Below are 12,140 nucleotides of genomic sequence, written 5' to 3'. Positions count from 1 at the left end.
CAAACAAATAGGCACAAAAAGCTCTTCAAATGTGCATGAACAACATGTCAAAAACCTTCAGAGTTCACTTGGAATTGTAGAGTTTCTTAAAGTCCATAGACTTTTATAGCTTCTGTACATTTATATTTGTGAGACATTGTGTTGTATGGGTAATGCTGTTTGCTTAAAATTAAGATCTTAATACCCACTGTGTCTTTTGACTTTAATTTTAGCTGCAGTGAATTGATCAACAAGTCTAACATAGGAGGCATTGAGAATCCTTTTGGCTTCCTGCTGGATGGTCTGTAAACCCATCTTGTTCAGAAGTTGCTGAATAATAATCCACTGTTCTAAAGGAGAAACCTAACTATGGAGGGGATATAATTAAAAAATAACAAGCTGTGTATTTTGGTTACCACAGGAACAGTTTTGGCTTTGTGTGCCTGAGCTGTTTGGAGGAAGATCCTGCAGTTTTAACAGAATTCCTCTTGTGTCCATATTAATCAATGCTCTTGTGGTCAATCAGAAGTTTGACTGATGCTTTCATGCTGATAGAGCAACTCTGCCTGCTAAGAATAAAATAACACAGAGAAAGGATAATGAAAGACAGTTGCAATTCTAATGGCCACAGCCTTCAATATGGAGAGTCTGGCAACCTTGGTTAAGGAGCTAGCAGGCTGATTTCTTTTTAATTTGAACATATGACACCAAGGATTTCACTACTTTGTGTGGTATAATGACCTGGTCAAAGAACAATGTGTCAACTAATGTGCTTATAGTGCATGAAATTATATGCAATATTTTCTAACTGTTTGAGGGCATATCTTTTTGGCTCACTTGCAGAGACTCTCAAGAATGATTTCACAGCAAGTAAAGGAGAGAGATCTTAAAAATAGGTCTTATTTGTGATTAAAATACTAGTTAGTTTTTTAACATTATGTTAATGTATTATACTTTTAAAATTAAATCTACTTTTTTTAAAATATTTGAACGGGGCATATACACAAACAGAGAGAGAGAGAGAGGGAAAGAGAAAGTGAGTGAGCAAGAGAGAACATTCCTGTCTGCTAGTTTATTCCCAAATGCCTGCAACAGCTGGGTCCAAGAACTCCATCAAGGTCTTCCATGTTGGTGTCAGAGACTCAACTGTTTGAACCATTGCTATCCTCCCTGGGTCTGCATTAGCAGGAAGCTAGAATCAGGAGTTGAACCTGGACACTACAATGTGGGATGTGAATGTCTCTAGTGGCATCTTAACCATCTGCCATCATACTCTAAAATTTTAAAAATAAGCAGTCCGTTAAGGGATTCGGGTACATTTTTATTTTAAAATTTAAGTTTATTTTCTTTTTTTAAAGGTTAATTTTTTTAATTTTTAAGTTTTTTATTTTAGAAGATTTTTTATTTGAGAGGCAAAGTTACAGACATAGAGAGGGAGAGACAGACAGATAGGTCTTCCATCCTCTGGTTCACTCCCCAAATGGCCACAAAAACCTGAGCTGGGCTGACCCAAAGCCAGTAGCCAGGAGCTTCTTTCAGGTCTCCTACGTGAGTGCAGGGACCCAAACACTTAGGCCACCTTCCACTGCTTTCCTGGACCATAAACAGAGATCTAGACTGGAATAGGAGCAGCCAGGACATGAACCAGTGCCCATATGGTATGCCAGCACTCCAGGCAGAGGCTTAACCTACTTGCCATAGTGCTGGCCCTTAGAAAAAAATCTAAACAGGTATATACAGATTATAAATATTTATGGGCACTATATGATGTTTTGATACTTGTATATATTGTATAATGCCCAATCAGAGCATTAAAATGTGTATCCTCAAATATTTAATAATTCCTTGTGGTAAAAACATTTAACATTCTATCTTCTAAGTTTTTTATAGAGAAATATATAATTAACATTATACCATTTTATAAATATGCAATTAATATTATAGTCACTATACTGTGCAATAGAACCACAGAACTTACTCCCATCCAGCCATAACTTAGTACCCATTAATCACTCCACATATCTCTTCTTCCTTTCCCTCCCCAGCCTCTGTTAACCAGTATTATGTTTTCGACTTCTATTGGATCATCTATTTTTTTGGACTCCACATATGAATTAGATCATGTGTGACTTTCCTTTCTGTGCTTGACCTTTTTCACTTGATATATTGACCTCTAGTTGCATCCATATTGTTGTATACAACAAGGTTTTATCCTTTTTATGAATGACTAGTATTCCATTGCTGTATACACACCACATTTTCTTTTACCACTCCTCAGGGGTGGGCATGGGCACTTAGGCTGTCTCCAATTATTAGCTATTGTGACTAGTTCTGCAATAAACCTAGTGATGCAGATGTCTCTTTCAGACTGATTTCATTTCCCTTGGAAATATACCCCATAGTGAGATTGCTGGATCATATGATAGTTCTATTTTTAGGTTTTTAGGGAACCTCCTTATTGTTTTCCATAATGGCAATACTAAGTTACATTCCCACCTAGAGTGATAAGAGTTCTTCTTTCTTTTTTTTAATATCTTTTTTTTTAACTTTTATTTAATGAATATAAATTTCCAAAGTGCAGCTTATGGATTACAATGGCTTCCCCCCCATAACGTCCCTCCCACCCGCAACCCTCCCCTTTCCCACTCCCTCTCCCCTTCCATTCACATCAAGATTCATTTTCGTTTCTCTTTATATACAGAAGATCAGTTTAGCATACATTAAGTAAAGATTTCAACAGTTTGCTCCCACACAGAAACATAAAGTGAAAAATACTGTTTGAGTATTAGTTATAGCATTAAATCTCAATGTACAGCACACTAAGGACAAAAATCCTACATGAGGAGTAAGTGCACAGTGACTCCTGTTGTTGACTTAACAAATTGACACTCTTGTTTATGGCCTCAGTAATCCCCCTAGGCTCTTGTCATGAGCTGCCAAGGCTATGGAAGCCCCCTGAGTTCACTGATTCTGATAAATTTTAGACAAGGCCATGGTTAAAGTGGAAGTTCTTTCCTCCCTCAGAGAAAGGTACCTCCTTCTTTGATGACCTGTTCTTTCCACTGGGATCTCACTCGTGGAGATCTTTCATTTAGTTTTTTTTTTCCCCAGAGTGTCTTGGCTTTCCATGCCTGAAATACTCTCATGGGCTTTACAGCCGGATCCGCATGTGTTAAGGGCTGATTATGAGGCCAGAGTGCTGTTTAGGACATCTGCCATTCTATGAGTCTGCTGTGTATATCTCACTTCCCATGTTGGATCATTCTCTCCCTTTTTTATTCTCAGGCCACACCCATCTCATGCCTCTAAGGCTCCATCAAAAAGAGACAGTCCCCTTAATACAGTCATAGTATAACAAGAAAAAGCACCACAGTGAAGAAACCAAATATCTCCAATATGCCAAACAACAAACTCAAAAACCGAGGTAATAAGAACCAGGAAGACACTATGACACTCCCAAATGAAAAAGACACCCCAATTCAAGATTATGAAGATGATGAGATAGAAGAAATGCAAGAAGCAGATCTCAAAAAATTGATAAGAACATTAAGAAGTTCTCAAAAACAAATTCTTGAACTACAGAAATCCTTAATGGACAAGATAGAACATCTCTCTCGTGAAAATGAAATATTAAGGAGGAATCAAAATGAAACGAAACAACTAGTACAACAGGAAACTGTGATAGTGACAAGAAATCATAATGAAGTGAAGAATTCAATAGATCAAATGAAAAACACAATAGAGAGCCTTACAAACAGAATGGGTGAAGCAGAAGAGAGAATATCGGACTTAGAAGACAGAGAACAGGAAAGGATACAGTCAGACCAAAGAAAAGAAGAGGAAATTAGAAATCTAAAACATATTGTCAGGAATCTTCAGGATACTATTAAAAAAACCAACATTCGGGTTCTAGGAGTTCCTGAAGGCATGGAGAGGGAGAAAGGATTAGAAGGCCTTTTTAGTGAGATATTAGCAGAAAATTTCCCAGGTTTGGAGAAGGACAGAGACATCCTAGTACAGGAAGCTCACAGAACCCCTAATAAACACGACCAAAAGAGATCCTCACCACGACACGTTGTAATTAAACTCTCCACAGTGAAACATAAAGAAAAGATCCTAAAATGTGCAAGAGAGAAACATCAGATTACTCTCAGAGGATCTCCAATCAGACTCACAGCTGACTTCTCATCAGAAACCCTACAAGCTAGGAGGGAATGGCGAGATATAGCCCAGGTACTAAGAGAGAAAAACTGCCAGCCCAGAACATTATATTCTGCAAAGCTATCATTTGTGAATGAAGGTGAAATAAAGACTTTTCATAGCAAATGGAAATTGAAAGAATTTGTTGCCACTCGTCCAGCCCTGCAAAAGATGCTTAAAGATATGTTGCACACAGAAACACAGAAACACGGTCATCAATATGAAAGAAGATAAAGGAAGGAAAGCTCACAGCAAAAGATCACAGGGAATTCAAAGCATATATTAGAACTTATCTTTGGTAAATGGCAGGGCAAAGTTACCACTTATCATTAGTCACATTGAATGTTAATGGCCTGAACTGTCCAGTTAAAAGACACAGATTGGCTGATTGGGTTAAGGAACAAAACCCATCTAGTTGCTGCTTACAAGAAACACATCTTTCCAACAAAGATCCATATAGACTGAAAGTGAAAGGCTGGAAAAAGATATACCATGCCAACAGAAATGAAAAAAGAGCGGGCATAGCCATCTTAATATCGGACAACATAAACTTTACCACAAAAACTGTTAAGAGAGACAAAGAGGGGCACTATATAATGATTAAGGGATCAATTCAACAGGAAGATATAACAATTATCAATGTATATGCACCTAACTACAGGGCACCGGTTTATCTAAAAGATTTGTTAAGGGACCTAAGGGAGACCTAGACCCCAATACAATAGTACTGGGGGACTTCAATACTCCACTCTCAGAAATAGACAGATCAACAGGACAGAAGATCAACAAGGATACAGTAGATTTAAACGACACTATAGCCCAAATGGATCTAACAGATATATACAGAACTTTCAATCCTACAGCTAAAGATTTTACATTCTTCTCAGCAGTACATGGAACCTTCTCTAGGATTGACCACATACTAGGCCATAAAGGAAGTCTCAGCAAATTCAAAAGAATTAGAATCATACCATGCAGCTTCTCAGACCATAAAGGAATGAAGTTGGAAATTAGCAACTCAGGAATCCCTAGAGCATACGCAAACACATGGAGATTGAACAACATGCTCCTGAATGAACAATGGGTCATTGAAGAAATTAAATGAGAAATCAAAAATTTTCTGGAAGTAAATGAGGATAACAGCACAACATACCAAAACTTATGGGATGCAGCAAAAGCAGTGTTAAGAGGAAAGTTTATATCAATAGGTGCCTACATCAAGAAATTGGAAAGGCACCAAATAAATGAGCTTTCAATTCATCTGAAGGATCTAGAAAAACTGCAGCAAACCAGACCCAAAGCTAGTAGGAGAAGAGAAATAATTAAAATCAGAGAAGAAATCAACAGGATTGAATCCAAAAAAACATTACAAAATATCAGCCAAACAAGGAGCTGGTTTTTTGAAAAAATAAACAAAATTGACACCCCATTGGCCCAACTAACTAAAAAAAAGAAGAGAAAAGACCCAAATCAATAAAATCAGAGATGAAAAAGGAAACGTAACAACAGACACCACAGAATAAAAAGAATCATCAGAAATTACTACAAGGACTCGTATGCCAGCAAAGAGGGAAACCTATCGGAAATGGATAGATTCCTGGACACATGCAACCTACCTAAATTGAACCAGGAAGACATCGAAAACCTAAACAGACCCATAACTGAGACAGAAATTGAAACAGTAATAAAGGCCCTCCCAACAAAGAAAAGCCCAGGACCAGATGGATTCACTGCTGAATTCTACCAGACATTTAAAGAAGAACTAACTCCAATTCTTCTCAAACTATTCAGAACAATCGAAGAAGAGGGAATCCTCCCAAATTCTTTCTATGAAGCCAGCATCACCTTAATTCCTAAGCCAGAAAACGATGCAGCATTGAAAGAGAATTACAGACCAATATCCCTGTTGAACATAGATGCAAAAATCCTCAATAAAATTCTCGCCAATAGAATGCAACAACACATCAGAAAGATCATCCACCCAGACCAAGTGGGATTTATCCCTGGTATGCAGGGATGGTTTAATGTGTGCAAGACAATCAATGTGATACACCACATTAACAGACTGCAGAAGAAAAACCATATGATTATCTCAATAGACGCTGAGAAAGCATTTGATAAAATACAACACCCGTTCATGATGAAAACTCTAAGCAAACTGGGTTTGGAAGGAACATTCCTCAATACAATCAAAGCAATCTATGAAAAACTCACAGCCAACATCCTATTGAATGGGGAAAAGTTGGAAGCATTTCCACTGAGATCTGGTACCAGACAGGGATGCCCACTCTCACCACTGCTATTCAATATAGTTCTGGAAGTTTTAGCCAGAGCCATCAGGTAAGAAAAAGAAATTAAAGGGATACACATTGGGAAGGAATAAATCAAACTATCCTTCTTTGCAGATGATATGATTCTTTATTTAGGGGACCCAAAGAACTCTACTAAGAGACTATTGGAACTCATAGAAGAGTTTGGTAAAGTAGCAGGGTATAAAATCAATGCACAAAAATCAACAGCCTTTGTATACACAGACAATGCCACAGTGAGGAAGAACTGTTAAGATCATTCCCATTCACAATAGCTACAAAAACAATCATATACCTTGGAATAAACTTAACCAAGGACGTTAAAGATCTCTACGATGAAAATGACAAAACCTTAAAGAAAGAAATAGAAGAGGATACCAAGAAATGGAAAAACTTCCATGCTCATGGATTGGAAGAATCAATATCATCAAAATGTCCATTATCCCAAAAGCAATTTATAAATTCAATGCGATACCAATCAAGATACCGAAGACCTTCTTCTCAGATCTGGAAAAAATGGTGCTGAAATTTATATGGAGGCACAAGAGACCTCGAATAGCTAAAGCAATCTTGTACAACAAAAACAAAGCCGGAGGCATCACAATACCAGATTTCAGGACATACTACAGGGCAGTTGTAATCAAAACAGCATGGTACTGGTACAGAAACAGATGGATAGACCAATGGAACAGAATTGAAACACCAGAAATCAACCCAAACATCTACAGCCAACTCATATTTGATCAAGGATACAAAACCAATCCCTGGAGTAAGGACAGTCTATTCAATAAATGGTGCTGGGAAAATTGGATTTCCACATGCAGAATCATGAAACAAGACCCCTACCTTTCACCTTACACAAAAATCCACTCAACATGGATTAAAGACCTAAATCTATGACCTGACACCATCAAATTATTAGAGAGCATTGGCAAAACCCTGCAAGAGATAGGTACCGGCAATGACTTCTTGGAAAACACCCCAGAAGCACAGGCAGTCAAAGCCAAAATTAACATTTGGGATTGCATCAAATTGAGAAGTTTCTGTACTGCAAAAGAAACAGTCAGGAAAGTGAAGAGACAGCCGAAAGAATGGGAAAATATATTTGCAAACTATGCAACAGATAAAGGGTTGATCACCAGAATCTACAAAGAGATCAAGAAACTGCACAACATCAAAACAAACAACCCACTTAAGAGATGGGCCAAGGACCTCAATAGACATTTTACAAAAGAGGAAATCCAAATGGCCAAGAGTTCTTCTTTCTAAAACATCAGTTTTAATTTTTTTCTTTTTGATAATAGCCATTCTACCTGGGTTGAAGTGATAGCTCATTGAGGTTGTGATTTGCATTCCCTGCATTCCCCAAGTGCTTAGTGATATTGAATTGGTCATTTGTATGCCTTCCTTTGATAAATGTCTGTTTATATCTGTTGTCCATTTCAAAAATCTGATTTTTTTTTTGCTTTTGAGTTGTTTGAGTTCCTTATATATTCTGAATATTAACCCCTTTTCAAAATTATAGCTTACAAATATTTTGTTTCATTCTGTAGATTATCTCTTGACTCTGTTGATTATTTCCGTTGTTTTTCAGAATTCTTCAGTTTCATGAAATCCCATTTGTCTATTTTTGCTTTTGTTTCCTTTTGTTATGCTTTTGTGGTCTTCTTGAAAAAAAAAATCCTTGCCCATTTCTATGTCCTGAAATGTTTCCCCTATATTTTCTTCTAATAATTTCATAGCTTTAGGGCTTACATTTAAGCCTTTAATCCACTTTCATACATTAGATAGGGATCTAGTTTTATGGATCTGCATGTGAATATTAGTTTTTTCTCAGCATCGTTTATTCAGAAGACTGTCCTTTTTCTAATGCATGTTATTAGCACCTTTTAAAAGATAAGTTGGCTGTAGATGTGTGGGTTTACTTCCAGGGTCTCTATTGTCTTCCATTGGTCCATTAGTATGTATTTATTTCAATACCATGCTGTTTTAACTACTGTTGATTTGTATAACATTTTAAGTCAGGTAGTGTAATGCCTCCTGCTTTGTTCTTTTTGCTCAGGAATGCTTTTCCTATTCAGGGTTTTTTGTGGTTCCACAGAAACTTTTGTATTGTTTTTTTCTAGTTCTGTACAAAATATTGTATTTTGTTAGGGATTGGATCAAATCTGCAAATTGCCTTGGGCAGTATGCAAATTTTAATAATACTGATTTTCTAACCCATGAACACAGAATGTCTTTCCAGTCCTCTTTAGTTTCTTTCATTGATGAGTTATAGTTTTAATGTAGAGATCTTTCTCTTGTAGATTAAATTTATGCCCAGATATTTTAATTTTTTGGTAACTTTTGGAAATGGGATTGATTTCTTGCATTCTTGTATAACAGTAATACTGATTTCTGCACAGTGACCTTGTTTACTGCAACTGTTTTGAATTTGTTTATTGTTCTAAGAGATTTTTGGTAGAGTCTTTGGGGATTTCTACATGTAAGATCATGTCATCTGTAAATAGTGACATTTTGACTTTCTCCTCTTCATTTTGGACTCTTTTTTTCTTTCTTTGGCCTCATCCTTCTGACTAGGACTTCCAGTACTGTATTGAATGAAAGTGGACATCCTTGTCTTTTCACAGATTGAGAAAGACAAAAATGTTTCCCCATTTATTATGATGTTAGCTGTTGTTTCTTAATTAAGGTCTTTATTATGCTGAGGTACATTACTTCCATGTGTAATTCATTCAGGTTTTTATCATGAAGTGATGTTGAATTTTATCAAATTCCATTTCTGCAGCTGTTGAGATGATCATGATTTTTGTCCTTCATCTTGTTTGTTGTGTGTAACATTTTTTCCTTTGTTTACATTGAACCATCCTTGCATCCTGGGATGAGTCTTACTTGATCAAAATGAAAAATATATATATATTTTTCTGACAGGCAGAGTGGACAGTGAGAGAGAGACAGAGAGAAAGGTCTTCCTTTGCTGTTGGTTCACCCTCCAATGGCCGGCGCGGCCGGCGCACTGCAGCTGGCGCACCGCGCTGATCTGATGGCGGGAGCCAGGTACTTATCCTGGTCTCCCATGGCCATTAGGGGAGTGAACCAATGGAAGGAAGACCTTTCTCTGTGTCTCTCTCTCTCACTGTCTAAAACTCTCTCTGTCTCTCTCTCACACTGTCTAACTCTGCCTGTCCAAAAAAAGAAAAAGATTTATCTGAAAGTCAGAGTTATAGACAGACAGAAAGAGACAGAGAGATCTTCCATCTATTGGTTCAGTCCCCAAATGAATGCAACAGCCAGGGCTGGGCTGGGCTGAAACCAGGATCCAGGAACTTTAGCTGGCTCTCCTAGATAGATGACAGGGGCCCAAGTACTTAAGTCATCTTCCACTGTTTTCCCCTTGTGCATTAGCAGGGAACTGGATCAGAAGTGGAGCAGCTGAGACTCGAACTGGCACCTATTTGGGATGCTGGTGTTGCAGGCGGTGGCTTTACCTGCTACACTACAACACTGGCCCAAACTCTTCTTAGTAGTGCTTTTGTTATATCCCACAGAGCAAAATCCGATGGTATGTTGTATTTCCATTTTCATTCATTTTAATAAATTAAATACGTTTTCTCCTTGAATTCTTCCTTGACCAATCATTGATGGTTTAGGAGTAAGTTTCTATAATTTGTGTAGTTTCCAGTTTTTCTTGTTTGATTTCTAGTTTTATTGTATTGTGGTCATATAAGATATTGAATATGATTTCTAATTTTAAAAATTTATTAAGGTTTGCTTTTTTATCTGCAATATGATCTATCTTGAGGACATAACATGTGCTGTTGAGAAGAATGTACATTCTGCTGCTATTGGTGGAATGTTGTGTAGATGTCTGTCAGGTCTGAGGTCTAATTTCATTTGGCTGTTCCTTTGTCAATTTTTCTGTTTGGGTGATCTGTCCATTTCTGAAAGTGAGGTTTAAAGTTTCCCTATTATTTTTGTATTATTGGAATCCATCCTTTTGTGTTTATCACTATTGTTTTATAAATTGGAAGATATACACATTTACAATTGTTCTTTCCTATTGCTGAATTAAACCCTTTTGTCATTACCTAAGGATCTTCCTTAATCTTTTTACTGCTTTTGATGTAAAATATATTTTATCTGACAGAAGTATGGCTACCCCTGCCTTCTTTTGTGTTTCATTTGCATGGAGTACTTTATTTCATCCATGTATGACCTTAGAGGTATAGTGATTTCTTATAAGTAGCATATACTTGTTTTTTCTTTTATCCACTCACTTTATGTCTTCAAATTGGATAATGTAATCTGTTTACATTTAATATAATTACTCATAGGTAAGGTCTTACCACTGTAATTTGATATTTCTTTTCTGGTATTTATACTTTATGTTTACTATGAGGCTTACAATAAAAATTTTTTATTATAACAAGATGCTTTGAAGAGCCCACAACTTAATATTGATTATAAATGTAGAGACAGAAACAAGCAATAAACAAAGAGATAAGAAATACTAATAAAGAATTGTACACTTTCACTTCTTTCTGCCCCATATTTTGAATTTTTGGTCTTCCATTTTTACCTCTATTTATGCTGCTCTTAATATTTTAATATAATTATTATTTTATAGTCTTTACACTAAAATGTGAATGTTTTATGTACCATATTTATAATTTTAGAGCATTCTGAATTTGTATAGTTATTCTTACCAGTAAAATTTCCAACTTTTGGCCGGCGCCACGGCTCACTAGGCTAATCCTCCGCCTAGTGGCGCTGGCACACCGGGTTCTAGTCCCGGTCGGGGCGCCGGATTCTGTCCCGCTTGCCCCTCTTCCAGGCCAGCTCTCTGCTGTGGCCAGGGAATGCAGTGGAGGATGGCCCAAGTGCTTGGGCCCTGCACCCCATGGGAGACCAGGAGAAGTACCTGGCTCCTGCCATCGGATCAGCGCGGTGCGCCGGCCGCAGCGTGCCGGCCGCGGCAGCCATTGGAGGGTGAACCAACGGCAAAGGAAGACCTTTCTCTCTGTCTCTCTCTCTCTCACTGTCCACTCTGCCTGTCAAAAAAAAAAAAAAATCCAACTTTTGATATTTTCTTCTTATATATAGTATCATTTTCTTTCAGTTTTAAGAACTCTCTTTAGTATTTCTTTTTTTCCTTTTGTTTATTTATTTTTTCATTAGTACAACTTTAGGAATATAGTGATTCTTCCCACCACACCCACCTCCTGTACACTCTCCCACCCACTCTCCCACCCCACCTCTTCCTCCCTCTCCCATTCTCCACCAAGACCCATTTTCCATTAACTTTATACACAGCAGACCAACTCTATAATAAGTAAGAGTTCAACAATTTGCACTAAAACAACAACAAAATTGTTTCTTAACAGTTGAGACAAGGGCTGTTCAGTCATTGCCTTTTGAAGTTAATTTCACTTCTTCTTTTTTTTTATTTTAAGAAACTTAATTAACTTTAAAGAAACACTAAATAGTATTTCTTGTAGGACAGGTCTAGTGGTGATAAATTTTTTCAGCTTTTATTTGACTGGACACGTCTTTATTTCTCCCTTACAGCTTAAGAATCACTTTGCTGGGTGTAATATTTTTGGTTAGCAGTTTTTCCCTTCAGTGCTATAAAATTCTTATCCCATGCCTACC

The sequence above is a fragment of the Oryctolagus cuniculus genome, chromosome 12, assembly GCF_964237555.1.
Source record: "Oryctolagus cuniculus chromosome 12, mOryCun1.1, whole genome shotgun sequence".
NCBI lineage: Eukaryota > Metazoa > Chordata > Mammalia > Lagomorpha > Leporidae > Oryctolagus > Oryctolagus cuniculus.
This window is presented reverse-complemented; position numbering follows the sequence as displayed.